Here is a 20,624-nt window from a genome sequence, read left to right as displayed (position 1 = left end):
ACCCGCGCCCCCAGCCAGTAGCCCTCCCGCCCCCTGCCAGTCCTTTCTGATGTCTAACTCAAATCTCTGGCTCTGGCACAACGCCTTGTCTTCATAAGAAGGAACATTATGCGGTCGTGCTGGTTCCCTTCCCCGCACCTGGAGGGACATCAGTCACGGTGGGATTTTTCTCTGCGCCTGACAAGGCAATTTGTGAGGAGCAAGGCTTTCTCTCTCCCGCAGGATGCTAAGTGGGAGCCGAGGAGGTGAAGGGGGTGTGTTCTAAAGAGATACCCAAATTAAGCATCCAATCTGCCATGTCCGGTGTCATTCAAAGTTATTCATCTTCTCCCGGGCTCCCCGCTGGGACGGCTCCCAGAAGCCCGCGGTCGTTAACCGCGCTGTTTATCCGCCTCCACCGCCAAGGAGAACAAATGGACGCCCCGCGGTGCCCCCGCCCCATTGTCATTCAAAGAGCCTGCGCTCCAGTGCTCCGCAGCGCGGGAAAGTACCTCCCAGTCTGCGGGCTGGAGAAGCATTGGGCTGCGTTGCGGCGGTCAGCGCGGGGAGGAGACAGTGGCCAGGGGGAAGGGCTTGGGGGTTTCTAGAGACGCCCCGCGGTTGCAGCCGGGCTCAGGAAGACCCCTCCCAAGCAGCCGCATGGCACAGGAAGATCAGCTCCGGGCTTTGTGACCACCTGGAGGGGTGGGATAGGGAGGGTGGGAGGGAGACGCAAGAGGAAGGGGATATATGTATACGTATAGCTGATTCACTTTGTTATACAGCAGAAACTAACACACCATTGTAAAGCAACTATACTCCAATAAAGATGTTTTTTAAAAAAAAGATGTAAAAATCAATAAATAAATAACAAGGAAAATAACTAAATCAATCAATAAATGAAGCTTATAGAAAAAAGAAGAAAGATCCCTCCCAACTCCCACTGTCTACCGCAATGACTCAGCAGGGGGCTGGGGCCCGCAGCTGAGGGCTGTGCCTAGGTCTTTTTTGAGTTTGCACATTCCAGAACCCGGAAGGGACTCTGTTTTTCCTAGGCCTGCTGAGACGCTTCCTCCAACCACCCAGCTAACTGTGCCCCACACCTGCCAGGCCTGCATTCAGGCCAAGGAGGAGGGGCTCAGGGGCACATCCCCAAACTCTTGGAAACGGCTGTTTGTTGAATCACGTATTTGCAGTGTTGCTTCTTCCCAAACTCAGGTCCTGAGGCTCACTGGAGAATGTCCCCACCAGACCAGCAGGAGGCGCTCTGCCCAGGCTGGGACAGATGAAGACATTTCCTAGAGGAAAACCAAAGGTGACCTCAGAAGATCGGGGGAGAGGGGTAGGAATGGACACCCCAGCAGTCCTGGCTTTCTGCTCCCAAGGGTTCACTGAGATTGGTTGATGGCTACTCCAACCATAATCACCCACAGCTCACCTCCCAGGTCCCACTTTTCCCCAAGTCTAAGGTTAGCCACCCAGGCTCTCTAGAGCTCGTCTTGTCCTTCCCCTGCACCCAGACCTACCCTCCTGCAGACAAGCCACCACCAGCTGGAGCAACAGAGAAGGGATGGAGAAGCGAGACAGAAGAGGGAAGCAGCGTGGGGCTGGGTTTCCTTTGAAATCCTGCTTTGCGCCAAAGTAAAAGAAGGAGCAGGTACAGCTTTGGCTTCTGGGCTCCCTCACCCGGAATGGTAACAAAATCTTCACATCTTTTAGTTCTGTATTTTTCATCCTGGCTTCTAGTCTCAGCTCTGGCACTGATCTTCTCTGTGAATCTGGATGGCCACACATTCTCTCCCTTCCTCAGTTTCCTGTTTCTAAACTGGAAGTTTGGATACTGATGCCTGAGGGTCCTTCCAGATTCCTTTCTCCTGATCTCCCTCTGGACCCTTGCCTCCTGCTCTGGGACAGCAGTGATCATGGGGGAACAGAGTCCTGGAAATCAGTGACACCAGGGCAGCCCCGGGTACAAGGTGCCCTGCCACCTTGTCCTTAGAAGTTCACTGATAACTTTGCAGACAGCGAGACCTGACTTATGCTTTGGAAAACTGGTCCCAGAAGTTCAGAGCATTCACAATATTCTCCTGGGTGATAGGGCAAGGAGTTGGGGAGCATCTTGCCCCAGGGCATATTTTGATTCCAAGAGGGATGGTGACTTGCTTAAGGCTAGAGGTGGCATAGCAGGCTCAGAGACCAGACAGCCTGTCTCCAGACTGGAGCTCTCCCCTCCGATGTTACAGAGCTGCCTGTAGGAATGAATGCCTCGTATCCCAAGCCTGAGCCTCTCCAGCTGCTCCTCCAATGCCTCCAACATTTTCTCCCAGTGGCAGCAGGGACCAGTCACTGAGCAGGCCCAGCTGAGTCAATGTTTGCTGGCTGGTAGCGAGAGGAATTATGAACAGGTCCTCATGGATGGAGAGGTCCGACACAAAGCTATGCTAATTCTTCATAAGCTCTGCCTGCCGCCTTTTATATATCAACCTGAAATGTAATTATCTTTATGGCTGGTGGAGTAAATCACCAGTATGTGTCAAAGAGATTTGCTCCTGTGTTTTATTACGTAATATATTAGCTCTACAGTTTTAAGATGTCATTACTTGGCTAATCACATGAAACGTTTTCATGAGCAAACAGTGGTGCTGGCGGGAGCTGGGGACAGAAGAAACCTATGGCTAAGTCCTTCTGGTAAATGTTGAGAGAGGCCTCAGGAGGTCGTCTTGCTCAACCCTCTGTCTCTAGGCTTAGAGAGATCTAAGCAGGCAGGGGTTCTGCACCATCTGAGGGACTTCAAGAGGTAGGAGAGAGGGAGCAGCAAATGACACTCCGATTTCTCTCCTGGGTATGTACCCAACAGAAACAAGTGCTTTTGCCTTATGTCCACCAAAGGACATGGATAAGAATGTTCAAAGTGACTTTAATCCCTAATAGCCAAAAACTGGAAACAACTTAAATATCGTTGTAGGAGAGGGAAAACTTTTCCTCTACCCTTTAGTTCTGTACCTGGGCTCTGCAAATGAAGCTAACAAAATACAGATTAACAGAAGAAAAGGCATACAAATTACACTGGTGTTAATAGTTATAAGTGCATGGGGCTTCACAGAAAAGAAACGAAAACCCAAAGAAGTGGTTAAATCCAGCGGCGTATGTACTATTTTAACAAAGGGTAATAAATTGGGAGATGTAACTAGACAAAGGAAAAGGGGGATTTGAGATTCTGGGTGGTAAAAAACTGTGGGAAGGTGACCCAAAAATGTATTTATTTTATGGTTGCACTTAAAAGTGGTATGTGTTCAAACTCTTTCTTCTCCTGCTGTGATTTTGGTGGCCAAAGGCAGTGTGGTGTAATAGAAGTAACACAGGGTCTGCAATGAAACCCACCCGGCTTTGAATCCTAGCTCTACCACTTTTTCATTCTTTCGTCTTGGACAGATCACTTAAACTCGCTAAGCCTCTATTTCTACATCTACAAAATGGAAATAATAATGCCTTCTTTGCAGTGGTATTGTGGGAAGTAATGAAGAAGACAAGAGCAACTTACTTGGCGCTGAACATGTTCTTCCTTGGATTATTCATGTGATCGTTCAGTAAACATCTCCTGAACTCCTGCACTGTCCCAGGCACTAGGCTACAAGCTGGCACACAGCACTGCCATGATCTAGAGTGAACTAGCTGTCTTTTTGCCTGCTTAGCATCCAGTGGTCCGGCATTCTGATTTCCCTTTTGGCAACCAACCCCATTCACTCACAGTTCAAGTGGTTCACCTATAGCTAACCCCCACTCCATCCCCCAGTTCAGGGTATTCCATCCTTCTGCCCACAGAACTTGTTTCTGGGATGGGCTCATGGTCCCGACTGGCTCCATTAGAGTCAGCCCTGGGACTTTTCCTGGAACCATTGAGAAAGAGGTGCTTCTTTTCCACCGAGGATGGTTAGCTAGTCAAATGGAGCCCTGTACCTGCCGCTTCACTGGGAGAGAGTGCCTAGGGATAAAGATGACAGAGAGCAGAGAGAGGAAGAGGGTAGATTCCTAACAGCCTCATTTAAACACCCAGATCCAGCCACACCAGGACTGAGTTGGGTTTCTGACACTTGGAAATAAAATAATCCTGATTAATATACAGTTCTAAAAATGACTAACATTCGATGAGTTTTTAGTATATACCAGGCGTCGTGCCAGATGACTTACAGGCACCATCTTATTTAATCTCCACAATAATCTTATGAGGTAGGTTGAATAAGTGTCCCCCCCACCCGGCCCACAAATTTTATGTCAACCTGGAACCTCACAGTGTGACCTTATTTGGAAGTAGGGTTTTGCAGATATAATTAGTGATGATGTGGTCATACTGGATTTAGGTGAGTCCTAAATCATATAACTGATGTCTTTATAAGAAGAGGAGAAGACATGGGCGCAGGGGGGAGAAAGAGAAGAACGTCATGTAAAGATGGAGGCAGAGGTTGGAACGACGTAGCTATAAGCCAAGGGACACCGAGGATTGCTGAGAGCACCAGAAATGGGAAGCAGCAAGAAAGGAATTCTTCCCTAGAGCCTTCAGAGGGAGAGTGGCCTCGCCAACGCCTTGACTTCGGACTTCTAGCATCCAGAGCTGCCAGAGGATACATTTCTGTTGTCTTCAACCACCCAGTTTGTAGTAACTTGTTACAGCAGCCCTGGGAAGCTAATACAGCAGGTAATCATCATCGCTATTGTTGAAAATGAGAAAACGCAGGCTAAAGAAGTTAAGTAACTTGCCTGAGGTCTTGCGGCTTATTTAACCAGAGGCAGGACTCAACCCCAAGCCGACTCCAGAGTTGTCTCTCTTAATCACTAGATGCTACATTGCAGGCACGTGTTTATTTCCTTCTAGGATCACGTTTCATTGTTCTTTGCGTCCAGCATGCCTAGCTTGGTGTCTGACATTTAGTAGGTGTTCAACAACCACTCATGAGTTAAAATCATTGAGAGCCCTACTGAGAAGGGCTTTGAGAGGGCAGAGAGGGATAAGACACAGCCCTCGACCTCCAAGAGTTACAATCTAGACAGGCCACAGAAGGAACTGTGCTCAGGGCTGAGTGAGAGCTTAAAAGTAAGCCCTGGAGGAGCTCTGAGAAGGGAGAACACTAAGAGCTGAGCCAGAAGGAGGCTTTGTGAAAGAGATTGACCTTGATTGGGGCCCAGAGGAACTTAGGAAAGAAGAGGTGAAAGATTGATAAGCAAAGGGAAGTCATGAGAAAAGGCTCAGAGGAAGGACTTGGTGTGATGCGTCTGGAGCAGCGAGTTCAACCAGGGAGTGGCGGGTGATGGGCTGGGAGGAGTCAGGTAGGGCCAGACCATAGGAATTGTTGAGGGTCAGGCAGGAACTTGGACGTGAACTAGTAGCAGGTGCCTGTAGGCTTTGGCAAGGCAGTTCCTGCACATGTTCCTGCTAGAAACAGAGACTCGACTGCAGGTGTGTGCTCCCCACATCTCCCTGCCACCAGCAGTTAGGCAGGGCCATGTGCCTGGTTCTGGCCAATAGACTGTAGGTCTAAGTGTCACTTCCAGCTGAAACATAAAAGAGCAGGTACGAATCTGCCTGTCTCTCCTCACTTTGTGGCAGTGTGGCACGTGTTGAGATGGTGCCGTCACCAGATCTAAGCTGCTTGGATCACTGGGGACAGCTGTCCTAGACAGCCTTGCAGATTTTTGTGAACAAGAAACAAATGTGTATATACTAAACCACGTGGATGAGGGTCTTTTGTTACCAAGGCATAAGTCTAGCCTTTCCTGACTAATGCAAGGTACTGAGTGACTAATAGCAGGTGGCTATTAGGGAGAGTGTAGTGGGTGGGGAGGAAGTAAGGGTCAGGAGAGAGATATGTTTAGAAATGTTGAGGGGGATGGGATGAAGTAAATGAAGGTACTAAAGGGGCTGATGGATTTAGTGATGGGCTGTTGCCTGAGAGAGGCCAGACCAGGGCTGGAGTCAGGGTGGGAAGCTGGGGAGGTGCTGGATCTGATAGCAAGAGAGTGACTTCGTTTTGGGCAGCCGATGAAAAAAATCCCGCAAGAGGGTCAGGAAGCCACGGGAGCAGATGAGCAGGTGAGCGGCACGCCCTCCCCTCCAGGCCTTTCTCTGATAACACCTGCTGCCCCTGCTCCGTGGGCCAGCTGGTGGCAGCAGGGACTTTCAGGCCATCTTCTCTTCTTGTCCCAGGATCAAGAGCCACAAACCCAAAGGCCTTCCTAAACGTGATTTCATTCTGTTGTCACAGCAGCTGTGGGAAGACGTCCTTGTTACCCAAGTTTACAGAGAGAAACGGGCTCAGAGGACTTGAAACCACAGCCAGGCAGTGACAGGGCTGGATGGGCCGAAGACCACTAGGGCTTCTGACTCCCAGAGCAGAGGCCAACCTCCCACCCCACACACAGCTGCAGCCACATCAGGGAAGTCCCGCCAAAGCTGGAGACGGCCTGGGAATGGCGAAGAAGCAAGGAGGGAAGGGTGAGAGCTGTGGTGTCTTCTGTTGGGATTCGCCACCATGGGAGTTTTTTTTTCAGGAGCAGGGCCTGTCCCCAAAGCCCTGAGGCTGTCAAAGAACTCTATCACCCTATCTCAGTGGCAGCCTGCACCATTCAATCACACCAGCCCCCCACACTGCCTAGCAAATGTACTTAGCAAAACACTACATTTCTTGCCTGTTTGAGTCAAGGCCCTATCGCTAAGCTCTGGGCTGTGAGATACAAGCAGATGTTTCGGGGTGAGACTTCCAAGAAATTTCCTTAAAAGGGAGACGAACAGTTGGTAAAGCCCTTTTGGCCCACTCTCTTCCTCCTACTTCCTGCCTGGAACTCAGACTCGATGGCCGGAGCTCCTGCAGACATCTTAGACCATGAAGTCTAAGAAAGCCATATGTTAAGGGAGGTGAAGCAGAAGTACATAAGAAGCCTGAGTCTCTGATGCCCTTGGCACTACCCCAGCAGCCCTGGAAGGCCCAACGCTGGACTTCTGTATGAGAGAATAAGCTCCTGATCGGAGTAACTAGCTGCAGTCAAGTCTCCTAGTAGCAGCTAGACATAATCTAACAATGGTTACGGTGACTGCAGCAGCCAGTGCCCCAGGCTCTGCTTCTTTAACTATGGAACAACAATCAGAGTAATAGCACCTGATGGCATTTCAAATTGGGAGAGAAATAATGGATTTTTTTTTTTTTTTTTTTTTTTTTGTGGTACGCGGGCCTCTCACTGTTGTGGCCTCTCCCGTTGCAGGAAGCCCTGGATTTTTAACTGACCATGCTGTGGGAGAATTTTTAAAATAATAATCCAGAAGTGGGGACGATCTTCTGATATACACCTAGAAGTCACAAAATAAAGAATTGATCATTTTAACCTCATCAAAATAAAAAATTTTCTTTGTGGCGTAAATCACCTATAGCAAGATAGGCTAGTTGGGGCTTCCCTGGTGGCCCAGTGGTTGAGTCCGCCTGCCGATGCAGGGGACACGGGTTCGTGCCCCGGTCCGGGAAGATCCCACATGCCGCAGAGTGGCTAGGCCCGTGAGCCATGGCCGCTGAGCCTGCGCATCCGGAGCCTGTGCTCCGCAACGGGAGAGGCCACAACAGTGAGAGGCCCACGTACTGCAAAAAAAAAAAAAAAAAAAAAAAAAAAAAGGCTAGTTATGCTGCAGCAAGAAAAAAAAAGTCAAAATTTTAGTGGCATAAAACAGCAAAGGATTATTTCTTACCCACACTGCATGTCCTCTTGCAGATTGGCTGGGGTCTCTACTCCCATGTTGTCACTATTGTCACCTTCACTTTGGGTTCCCCAGCTGAAGGCATAGGCATCATCTGCTGTTGCCGATTGCCATGGCAGGGGGAAAGAGAATGCACAAAGCAATGCCAATTCCAGCTTCAGCCCAGAAGTGACAAACATGCTTCTGTTCACATTTAATTGGCCAAAGCAAGTCACACAGCTGCCCCTGGTCAGCAGGGTAGGAGATATAATGCTTTCTCAGGGAAAGAAACTGGATATTCATGTACAGAAATACACAAAAGCAACAGGCTTAACCCACTGGAAGCAGCTTTAGGCTTTCCTATCATAGACAGCTAATTTCTCCGATAAATAAAAAGCACCTACAAATCATCAAGAAAATGACCACATCCTGTAGAAAAACAGGCAAAAGATACATTTTACAGAAAAAGGAATTAAAGATGCTTTAACTCACTCATAATAAGAAAATTGCAAATGAAAGTTACATTGAGATACCATTTTTCACCCATCAGATTGGTGAGAGTGGGCAAACAGTCACGCTCATACACTGCTGATGGGCAGTAAATTGGGATAACCTCTATGGAAGGCAATTTGGCATATGTTCTTCTACTTTTTGAAATGGATCCTGCAGATGTGCTCACACATGAAGGAAATGATATTTGTTCAAAGTTTTTCATTGCATTGTTTGTAACAGCAAATGATTGGGGGAGAACTTATTGCCTTTTAATAGAGAATGGATTAAATAATTTAAATTAAATAAATAATTTCCCTCTATCCAAGGGAATACTATACATATATAAAAAGAATGAAAAGAGGGTTTTTTTTTTTTTTTGGTAATGATATGGAACAGTCTCTAAGATTTAATGTTAAATGAATAAAGGAAGGTGCTAAACAGTGTGTATTGTACATCACTGTGTAAAAAAGGGAAAAATACATATTCACAATTGTTTATATATGCTAGAAACATCCCCCCAAAATACACTTAAAATGAAAATATTGGCTGTCTTTGAGGAGAGAGTAGGAATTCTCCTTCTGTACCTTTTAAGTTGTGAAATAATATGGGAATATATTTTCTAATCTAACAATAAAATTTAAAAAATAAGAGAGAGAGCTGACCTAGCAGTTTTAGTCCTAGGTATATACCCAAAAGAAATAAGAACACACATCCAGGGCTTCCCTGGTGGTGCAGTGGTTGAGGGTCTGCCTGCCAATGCAGATGACGCAGGTTCGAGCCCTGGTCTGGGAAGATCCCACATGCCATGGAGCAACTGGGCCCGTGAGCCACAACTACTGAGCCTGTGCATCTGGAGATTGTGCTCCGCAACAAGAGAGGCCGCGACAGTGAGAGGCCAACGCACCGCAATGAAGAGTGGCCCCCGCTCGCCACAACTGGAGAAAGCCCTCGCACAGAAACAAAGACCCAACACAGCCAAAAATAAATAAATAAATAAATATTAAAAAAAAAAGACACATCCACACAAAAACTTGTGCATGAATATTCACAACATTATTATAATAGCCAAAAGATGGAAACCACCCAAATGTCTGTCAATTGGTGAATGGATAAATAAAATGTGGTATGTCCATACAACGGATTATTATTCAGCCAGAAAAAGAAATGAGTTACTGATACATGCCTACAGCATAGATGAACCTTGAAAACATTATGCTAAGTGAAAGAATTCAGACCGAAAAGCCACACATTGTATAATTCCATTTAAACGAAATGTCTAGAATAGGCAAATCTGCAGAGGCAAAAAGTAGATTCATGGTTGCCTGTGTGGGGGGCAGGTTTGAGGGGGAAATGGGTAGTTGACTGCTAATGGGCACCATGTTTCTTTTTATAATGATGAAAATATTCTAAAATTGATCGTGGTGATTTTTTTTTTTTTTTTTTCCGGTACGCGGGCCTCTCACTGTTGTGGCCTCTCCCGTTGCGGAACGATGGCTCCGGACGCGCAGGCTCAGCGGCCATGGCTCACGGGCCCAGCCGCTCCGCGGCATGTGGGATCTTCCCGGACCGGGGCACGAACCCGTATCCCCTGCATCGGCAGGCGGACTCTCAACCACTGCGCCACCAGGGAAGCCCGATCGTGGTGATTTTGCACAGCTCTGTGAATATACCCAAAGCCATTGAATTGCACACTTTAAATGGGTGAGTTGTATGTCGTATGAGTTATATCTCAAGAAAGTCTTTTTTTGTTTGTTTTGTTTTTGTCTGTTTGTTTTCTCAAAGAAGAAAGGAGAGGAAAAGAAATGGCCCAGGAGACAATGCCTGAGGACACATCTCACTAGACACCCCCCCATGATTCACATGTCTTGTGGGTTGAAATAGTTCATTCGCAAGCCTGACAGGAAATCCAGCGGGGCAGCTGCCAGCCTGGGTTCCCCCAAGGGTAGAGGCTTTCATGCAGATAGCTTCTTTGGGAAAGAGATCCTGGGAAAACGATGATGGGAAGGGGGAGCGGGGAGAGTGGACCAGGGAAGGAGAAAGGCCCAAGCCTTCGTAATTGAGCTGGTTACTGCCGGGGGCAACTGAGGCTCAGTTCTGCTGGGGACCCTGCAAACCATGCAAAATGCACCAGCTCAGGGAAGGGGGGGGGGTTGTTCTAACAGCAGAGAAAGGCTGAGCAGATAGCAAGAGAGGCCAGGCGCTATCTGACCACATGTGCTGTGACAACCAAGGGTACAATAGTTACAGAATGGTGGGCTGAGAGCTGAAGATGAGAGTGGACAGTCTTCCAGCCCCTCTGGAGCCTCCTTATTTTTGACTCACAGAGCTCTTCCCTGCTCCCTGATTCTCCAGCCTCAGCCCAGAGTACCGCCACATCATTCGCAAAAGCCAAACCCATCCTCAAATAACAAATACCTGCTACCTTTGTGGACTCTCAAAGGCATGTGCTCTAGGCCACTGAATGCACCAGATGTGATTTTTTTTTTTTTTTTTTTTTTAATAGGAGACATTCTGAGTCAAGTCTGGCGCACAGGGAACCATCAGGCTGTGGGTTGCTGTTTAGGTCAAAGATGAGGAGTGATTGGAAAGCAAGGCATCTGGCTGATGTAAACAGTGACGGCAGCACCCAGAGGGGGTTTGAGAGATGCCCTGAGTCCTGGATGTGTTGCTGAAATAAGCTCGCTGCCTCAGAAGTGGAGATTGTTTTCGGGACAACACTCATTCAAATGTAGAGGAGGATGACATGGGCAGAGTGGCCCCTGCCCAGAGTGAGGGGAGAGGAAAGTGTCCGGGTTTCTACTCAGAGAGCAGATACTCAAGCCTCCTCCCGCCGCCAGCCCCGCCTCGGAACACTCAAGGTTCTGCGGTCCTTCCCAGTGTCTTAAAGGAAGCCTGGAAGCTGGCTCCGTCCGCCTCACTGGGCTGACTGGGGAGCCGAGGGCTGGAGAAAGGGGCCGAGTCCCTGCTTCATGCTGCAGCCGCAGGTGCCCGCAGCAGGGTGCCCTGCAGCCGATGATATCGGGCAGGCTGCCCCCCGCCAACGCCATGCTTGTGGAAGGAACGAGCGCCGTGAACCAAGGAACAAGGTCCTTATGAGCCAAGCTGCCCCGGAAGCTCAGACCAAAGTCCCAAACGGGCCCAGCCAAGCCACCACCTCGGTGAGGAGCGCCTTCAGGAAACAGCTGCTCCTCGGAGTGGTGCTCAGATCAGCAAAGCCCTGTGGACCCACCGGGGCTGAGCCCAGTGAACTAACGCTGCCATGCTCAGCTCTGTTCACCCACCAGCCACCATCCGGGGGCAAGCTGGCCCCAGGAGTACTGGGTCCCCCTTACCTCCAAAACCTAGACGCACCTTCTCCCCACCTAGCTGATGTTCAGCCTCTCCAAGGGGTGGGGTCTGCTTTTCTCTAAGCCCTCTAACAAGAAGTGTGGTTCACTCCTCTTCTGGACTAATGGAGAAGGTGATGTAAAGATGGTGGCAGAGGCTGGAGTGGTGCAGCCACAAGCAAGGAACACCTGGAGGCACCGGAAGCTGGAAGAGGCAGGAAGGATCCTCCTCTAGAGCCTTCGGAGGGAGCACGGCTCTGCCGACACTGACTTCAGACCTCTGGCCTCTATGTGAGAGAATTTGTTTCCATTGTTTTAAGCCACCCAGTGTGTGGTTGTTCGTTACAGCCGTCCCAGGGAACCGTTATAGCCCCTTAATAAAGAACCGTGGGTGCCACCGTGGGCGCTGAGCCTGCGCATCCGGAGCCTGTGCTCCGCAACAGGAGAGGCCACAACAGTGAGAGGCCCGCGTACCGCAAAAAAAAAAAAAAAAAAAAAAAGAACCCCCCCAAATAAAAAGTGCTCTTACCTGTGAGAATGGCAAGATGGTGAGACAGGCATGATGATTCAAAGACTTGCTTCCCAAACCAGGGTTCACAAATCCCTCAAAGTCCTGCGAGCACAGAGAGACAGGGACCAAACACAGCCGGCTCCCTGGAATGTGAACATACTCAAAGATCCTGAGGAGAAAGGCGAGTGAGTTAACGGGTCAGTGATTTAAAACAAAGAGACATGTTCTGTGGAGCAGAACCCCCGATGTGCCTGAACTTTTTTCAGATAAGCAAGGAGCTTCAAGCCAAACTGGTGGTTATTTGGGGGCTGTGCCCCTAGACTCCCCTGTGATCACTATCACTTTGGGGTGTCCACATTCATCTCGAGGGAAGAGGGCTTCCCCAGAAGGAAAATCCAAAGTGACAGGAGGTGATTCCTCAGACGCCACACTAGGAGGCTCAGCTTCTCCTCCTGGAACGCAAAGGCTCTCGGGTGTGCCCTGGCCGTGGACCAGGCAGAACAAGCGCTCATCTGACTTCCTGTCCTGATCCCAAGCTCCCCAGCTGACCCCTTAACCTTCTATATCTAGTCGTCTGGTCTGTGTCGAAGGGGCCTCAGACCTTAAGTGTGGCCTAAGGAAGCTTGAGGCGTCAGCAAGGACACGCCCCCATCAGGCCTCAGCAGGACTCTTTTCCAGGATGGGGGTGGGTAACGGGAGGAGATGGAGGAAGACTGAGCTACGGGGGAAACTGTTCTTCCTGAGCGGGCAGAGGGGACAAGTCCCTCCGGGTTAGGAGAAGCAAGAGAAGGCCCTTCTCCAACACAGGTGTCCCCGAGCTTCTGCTGGGGAGATATTCCTGAGACTTTGGCTCTGAGCCTCCACTCCCAGCTCTGACCCCCAGGGCTCAGGGCAGAACCAAGGGCAGGAGACAGTGGCGGCCACAGGACAAGGCCTCCTCCACCCGTTCCTCCTGCCAGGCCTGCGCTCGGAGGGAGGCCACTTGGAAGTTGGCTCTGGGCTCTGGAGCGAATAAATGTTGACATTTGGAGAGTGGGAGCCGTGCGGGTGTTTTACTGGTGTTAATGTGATGTGGGCAGGATTAGACATTCCCCAAATTGCTCTCTGGAATAGAGCAAGTGAAGGCAGAATGGGTCTCCTGTCTCCCTCCTGCCACTCAATTTAGCATTTGATTAAAAGCGCCCTCCCAGTGAAGAAGACAATTGAACAAGCGGCCTGCTGTCTCTGTGCCTGTTGTGAGGAAGGGAGGGGGAAGGGAGGGGGCCCTGGTTCCCTCTGCCCTACCTCCGTGCCTCTCTTCCTGGGAGCACCCCAAACTTTTCTCTGCAGAGAAAAGTCTCTGCCCCTCCCCCAGACCTGAGCTCCAGAAGCCTCTTTTGCCCCCAGGCCCCTCTCTCCCCCTCATTCCTTTATCCTGAGAGCACGGTCCCTCCGTGTTTCTCTGGCACAGGATCCTGCAATGGTTTTTGGCTGAGAACTGATACCTGGGCAGATGGGGACTAATCCCCACACACACCACAGGGGCTTGTCTCTCCTGATCCAAGGTTCCGTCCTTGGTCCGAGAGGCCGAATGGCTCTCAGACCAAAAACCAGGACAGAGGGGAAGGGTCTCAGGAGGCCTGGCTGGCTTGCATTTCTCTGGCCCGACCACAAAGAGAGAAGTGGGTGCCACATGGAGCCAGGTGGGAGCTGGGGGGCAGCAAGGGGCCCGTGAGGTCATCCTGCCCTTAGAGGCTCAAGGTTAGCAGCTCCAGGACTATAAACAGGCCCTGTTTTCGTGCTGTTTGTACATTTGACAAGGCTTTCCTTGCCATTCTCCCTGTTTTCCAGCCAGGCCCTTTCTCTTGCCCCTCCTGCAGGGTCCAGTGCCTCCTCTGTCCCTTGCTTACCCCATGGTACTACCTTCCCTCCCAGCTGGGCCACCAGGTGCCCAGCTTCCCCATGGGCCCCACAGCCCAGGCTCCTCTGAGCATCACCTCCCTTCACCTCCACTCTGGGTCCTCCGGGGAGGACCATTCCCAGCTCTTTCTGGAAGTCAAACTCCAGGCCTGCTCAGGCTGAGCCAAGAGGAGACCCCATGGAGGGGTTTGTGTGTGGGGGGGGGTGTGGGTGTGTGTGCAGGTGCGTGAATGTGAGCCAGAGGTGAGGTGCATATAAGTGCATGATGGCTCGTGTACTTCAACACATCTATTTGGCCTCAGCTTTCTAGATACTGGAGACTAGTCTCCAAAAGAAGGTTCCAGAATCCAGCCAATCTGCACCATGCCCACAACGGCTACCAGGAATTGAACAGTAACCATTGCCTGGCACTGAGCTTGAGGCTTTACACAAACTATTTTATTTAATACTTGTAACAACCCAAATGGGAAAGGCACTATAACTATTCCCATTTTACAGATAGAAAGACTGAGTCGTTCTGCCCAAGGGAACAGAAAGCAACAGGCCAACTTGTGATTGCCCCAAGTCTGTCTGAGTCCACAGCTCATGGTTAAACCCCTCTTTGGGGGGCAGGCTGGCCCACACCCTGGGCAGTGAGCAGGGCATCCACGGATGGTTCCCGACCAATTCCTTCCCCATCACCCCATGAAGTGCCCCTCAGACATGCCATCTTCCAGGCCCATGTCCGCAGCCCTCAGAGTGAGTCCCACCTGCTAGGACCAGTGCCCAGAAGCTGCGTATGGTGGGCACCACACACCACACCACAGCAAGCCAGGGAACTTAAAAATATTTTTTTTTTACTTATTGTTATGGAAAGTTTCAGAAGCTGGTAAAATAACTCCCCACGTACCATCACCCAGCTTCAAAACTTAACATTTTGCTAATCTCATTTCATCTCTTCTCCCCACACAAATTTTCTTTTTCTGAAGTATTTTAAAGCAAATCTCAGACATCATTTCACTTCACCTGTAAATACTTCCATATGTATCTCTAACAGATAAGGACTTCTTTTCCTTCAACTTAATTACAATAGCATTAACACACCTAACAAAATTAACAATGGTTGGGGCTTCCCTGGTGGCGCAGTGGTTAAGGATCCGCCTGTCAGTGCAGGGGACACGGGTTCAAGCTCTGGTCCGGGAAGATCCCACATGCCACGGAGCAACTGGGCCCACAAGCCACAACTACTGAAGCCCGCATACAAGCCACAACTACTGAAGCCCGCGTGCCTAGAGCCCATGCTCTACAAGAAGAGAAAAGTACAATCTACGATAGAAAAAAAAAAAATCAATAAAGTGGACTGCATCAAACTAAAAAAAAAAATTAACAATGGTTCCTTAATATTCTCTAACACTAAATTGCCTCAGCAATGACTTTTTACAGTTGATTTGTTCAAATCTGGATGCAGACAAGGCCTGCCTGTAGCATTTGGCTAATGTCTCTTTGTCTTTAACAGCCCCCATCATCCTCTCCAGGCAGGTGTTCTGTCCTATAGAATGGCCCACGTTCTAACTGACTGATCCCATCCTCACAGTGTGTTGAACATCCTCTTCAACCCCCAAGAGCATTTCTGTAGCATAGATCACATCACTTTCCAGCTTAAAACACCTCTGTGCCTTCCCTTTGCCCTAAAAGAAGTCCACACCCCCTTCTGGGCCCACAGGGACCTGCCTATGAATGGCTCCTGATTCCCTCTCAAAGTTCACCTCCCTCCCCCCCAGCCCCGCCCCTCCTGCTCCAGTCCCTTTAAGCTCTGCTCCAGTCACACAGGCTTCTCTTCCTTACTTTGAACCTCAGGGGCCAGAGCAGACATGGTTCCTTCTACCTTAGCTCTGCCACTGTGGCCACCAGCCTTCTACCTTCCTCGTCCTTCTACCGCCTTTACGTCCCCTCCCCAGAGAGAGGCCTGCCCTGGCCACCGTACCTAAATAGATCCCTACCCCGGTGGTTCCCTGGCTCCATCTCTTTTTTGTGTCCATTGCGCTTCTCAGAATCTGTAGCTACTTTTGCTATTTATTTGTTTCCTTGTGTTTTAAAGGCCTCCCTCCTCCACCACCCAGAATGCAGGCTTTCTGAGGGCAGGACTGCATCCATCTGGGAACTCGGAGGCCTAGAACGGGACTTGGAACATAGTAGATGCTCAAGTATTTGATGATTGAGAGAATAAATGGAAGGCAGGAGGGAGAGAGAAGAGGTTTACCTTTCAGAGTTCACAGTCTGGTTGGAGAGACAGGAATACGAGAATGCAAGACCTTTCAATCAATCAATCAATCAATCGAAATCTATTAAGCACCAACTAATAACTCCACACTTTTCCAGGCATGGAGGGAATATTTTGGGTGTTAGCAGCGCTCAGTTAAAGGATAACCGGGTACACTTTCTAAGTCTAGGTGGAAATACTCACACGAGGCTTCATGAGGGAGGGGTCCTGAGCTGAGCGTCCATCAGAAAAATCCCTCAGCTTTCCTTGGCATCCCAGGTTCCCAAAGGATGCCTGGAAGGCAGGCAGGGCCAGTGTTACGATTCTTCCCTTTTGAGAGATAAAGAAGATGAGACTCAACTATTTGCCCACAGCTTACAGGGGCAGAACTGGGACTGGAGCCCACAGTGTGTAACTCCTCCCCTCCCTGCTGGGCCAGCAGAGTCAGGAGGAAGGCAGAGGGGAAGGAGGGGGCAGGGACCACCTGGGCAAAGGCCAGGAGGACAGAATAGGCAGAGGCCAGAACTGTCCTCCCAGCCCGGAACTGTAGACCTCAGGTGGGAGAGACTCTTCATCATTTCTGCCCCAACAGATGGGGCATCTGAGTACCTGTCTCGGGGGACCAGAGCCTAAGGGAGAGGGAGGGAGAGCTCGCTGTGCCTGACTCTGGGCTGCAGCCTCTGGAAGCCTCACTCACCGAACTTCCAGCTCCCTGCTTTATGGCACAGTTATGTTTAATTTAGACAAAAGACCTCACTTGGCCTTTTATGGTCCCAGTCAGTAGTTTTTTGTCTTTTTACCAGAGCTGTCTGTTTTTACTGCTTTGATCTCTACTCTTTTATTAAGTAATCCTTTAGTTGTTTTTGTTTGTTTGTTTCTGGTCTTATTTATTTTACTTCTTTTTCCTCTTTTGCTTTTAAATGCAAACAGAGAGGCAGCAGTATCCCCAAGGTGAGGCCAAGAGGAGGCTAATGAGACCTGGGACCCCAGACCATGAGCCTTGGTCCCAAATGTAGCCCCCCAGGAAAGACCGATGTTCCCATTTTAAAATGACCCACTTCAGCAGCACAGAGATTCACAGGACAAATGACTCTCCCAGAAGATAAAATTAGCCCCCCCATGGCCCAGAGGGCTTACTGGAACAGGGCGTTTTAACTTATTTCTGGGAGGGTAAGTGACATCTCGATGAATCCGTTATGACATGAAGACACCTGATGTGGCCTTTGAAGCAGCCATTAGACTTAGCTTGCTCTTACTGCCAAGTCACACGCAAAGCAGACTGTTCATGCCTTCCCCAAACCCCACCCCAGGGGCAAGGTAAGAGGCTAGGGTCTCCACAGCCGACATTCCTGGGTAATAAGTAACAGACCTGCTACATTTTGGTGTAGCTGCATTACAATGTCTCCTGTGTCAAACCCGAGGAGTTAAAATGTCCTTCCATTCTAACGTTAGGGGCTTTGTGTATTTAGATGTATGGGCACCCTTTAAAGACATAATCTTGTCTGTATTTTGAAATCTACATAAATGGTTTCAGGCCATCGCTTCTTCTGTCTGTTCCATTTCTTCCCTTTGGGCTGCCCGTGAGATCTTCCCAAGCTGCTGGACTTAGATGCAGGTCATTATTTCTGACGGCTGCGTGGCATCCCATCATATGCCAACGCCACATTTTATGTACCCATCCCCAGTGAAGGACACCAGGCAGGCTCATCACGACTGGTACTTCCTTGCGCCTGTCTCACAGGGGCAAGACTCTGAAGCTGTACACCCAACAGTGAGTGTGGTGAGGGTGTGTAGACCCTCACTGCTAAGGTCAGCCAGATTTCTCCGCAGCACGACTCACTCTTCCCACTAACGGGGACTGGGCGCTTCTCTTTCCCACCTCCTCACTAGTACTTGATATGATTCCAATTTTCTCATTTTTGCCAATTGAAAAAGGTAAAATGGTGCCTTACTTTGTGTTTAAAGATTAAGCTACTCTTCGTATAGTTATTAGCTCTTCAAAGGGCCACTTATGTGAATGGCCTATTTATAGCCTCTTTCCTTTTTTTCTTTTAGATCCTGTATTTTTCTTATGGGTTTGTAGTTATTTGTATAAGCTGCATACTAAACCTTTGTCAGTTTTCAACTTCTAAAAATACCTACTCCCACTCTGTTTCCTCTGTTAACTTTGTTTATACTGTTTTTTAAAAAACAGAAATCTCATGTTGATGTGATCAAATCCATTTATTTTGTACCTTATGGGTTTTTTAAAAATCTTTTCAAAGAAATGCTGACTTTGAAGTTCATAGTTATTTTTTTAACACATTTTCATCTATCTGTGTTTATAATTTTACTTTTTACATTTAGGTCTTTCTCCATTTGGAATTTTTTTTTAATATGGTATTGAGTAGGTATCTAACTTAATTTATTTCCAGAAACGGAGCCACCTTTTCCCAATACTCGTGTCTAAATAATTCATCATTCTCACTAATTTGTGATGCTACCTCTATATATGCTGGGTTCCCTGTAGTTTTGTTTATTTAGACTTGTTTTTGTCTATATAGTTTGTTTATGTATGTCTAGGTCTGTTCCTGGTCCCTTACTCTATTCCTTTGCCTTATTTGTCGTTCCTATGCAATAACACACTGTTTTTATTATTATGCTTTTATTGTCATCAGTTTGATTGCAGAACAAATGTTGCCTCTTTGTTGCTTCTTTTCTAATTGGATTAATAATTTGTGGGGCTCAATTCTTCTATATAAATTTTATAATCAATTAGTTTAATTCTCCAAAATTCCTGCTGGAATTTAATTGAATGTGGAAATTAATTTTGGGCTAATAGACATCTTCCCAAGATTAAGTCCTTCCAAACATGGATATAGTATTTCTTTTTATTTAGGTCTTTCATTTAATGGTTTTGGTAAAGTTTAATATTTTTTTCCCCTTTGTGGTCTTGTGCCTTTGTTGTTAATCCCTAAGGCCTTTGTGGTTTTCAATGCTTTTATCAAGACTGGTCCGCTGTCTTCTCCAGGATCCTGGGAAGGGCCTAGAAATGTGAACATGTTATTGTAAAATTGCAAAAATAGAATATTTTTGCCATAAATGGTAAAGTCTACTGTCTCTTTCCATTCCAGCCTCCCCTCCACTGCACCTCCCTTACAGTTGGGCAGTATTGGAGTGATCACAGGTACTTTGGGGGTCCAGCTAAAGGGAATTTGAGCTGGGGATACATCTAATTTGGGATTTATGGGATGTATCCATGTGGTCACAATCATTTCCGTGTATGGTTTAGTCATTGCTAGGCATCCTGGTGTCAGAGTGGCTTCCAAGAATTCATGGAATTCCTTCCACCCACTGTCCTGACTCACCAGACATCTGGATATAAAGATGGAGAGCTATAGGTAAGTCAGGTGGTTAATTAATTTTTAAAATAACGTGCTGCTTTTCTGTTTATGACATTCATTGTGCTGTTCAGTTTTTTAAATTGTAATTAGTTGTGATTGCTTATTCTAAATAAACATTTATTTTATACCTAATTTTGGATCTGTACTTTTTAAAAATTTTTCTTAAAAAGGGCTCCTCAAATTGCATAAACTTCTGCCCTTGAAACCTGATTTGTCCCCTAGATATTTTCAATGGTATTAATGCTACCTATATTCAAATGTCTATTTTGATCTAGAAACCAGCAATTTTGCTAAACTCTCCTATCAGTTCTAAAAGTTTGTTGACTCCTTTGAGTTTTCTCATTAAATTATCATATTATCTGCTAATAGTAACTATTTATCTCTTTATTTCCAATACTTATATTGTTCTACTTCTTTTTCCTCTCTTATTACATTGGTCAAGACCTTCAGTATTCTGTTGAACAGTAAGATGTCAATAGTGGACATTAATAGGAATACATCAAAAGTTTCTTCTTTAAGTATGATGTTTGCCAAAGGCTTTGGTTGTCTAGTCTTTATCAAGTTAGAAAAGTTCCTATTTTCCTAAGAGGCTTTTTTTTCTTCATTTATTTATTTATTTTTGGCTGCTTTGGGTCTTCACTGCTGCACACGGGCTTTCTCTAGCTGTGGCAAGCAGGGGCTACTCTTCGTTGTGGTGCAAGGGCTTCGCATTGTGGTGGCTTCTCTTGTGGAGCACGGGCTCTAGGTGCGCAGGCTTCAGTAGTTGTGGTGCGTGGGCTCAGTAGTTGTGGCACAGGGGCTTAATTGCTCCGCAGCATGTGGGATCTTCCCAGACCAGGGATCGAGCCCATGTCCCCTGCATGGGCAGGCGGATTCTTAACCACCGCACCACCAGGGAAGTCCCTCCTAAGAGTTTCTTAAAAATTACTTATTGATGAAATAAAGTTTAATTGGAACACAGCCATGTTCATTAATTTACATATTGTCTATAGCTGCTTTCACACCACAGTGGCAGAGTTAAGTAATTGAGATAGATACTGTCTAGCCCATAAAGCCTAAAATATGTATTGTCTCACCCTTT

This window comes from Pseudorca crassidens, chromosome 9, assembly GCF_039906515.1.
Source record: "Pseudorca crassidens isolate mPseCra1 chromosome 9, mPseCra1.hap1, whole genome shotgun sequence".
NCBI classification, from domain to species: domain Eukaryota; kingdom Metazoa; phylum Chordata; class Mammalia; order Artiodactyla; family Delphinidae; genus Pseudorca; species Pseudorca crassidens.
This window is presented reverse-complemented; position numbering follows the sequence as displayed.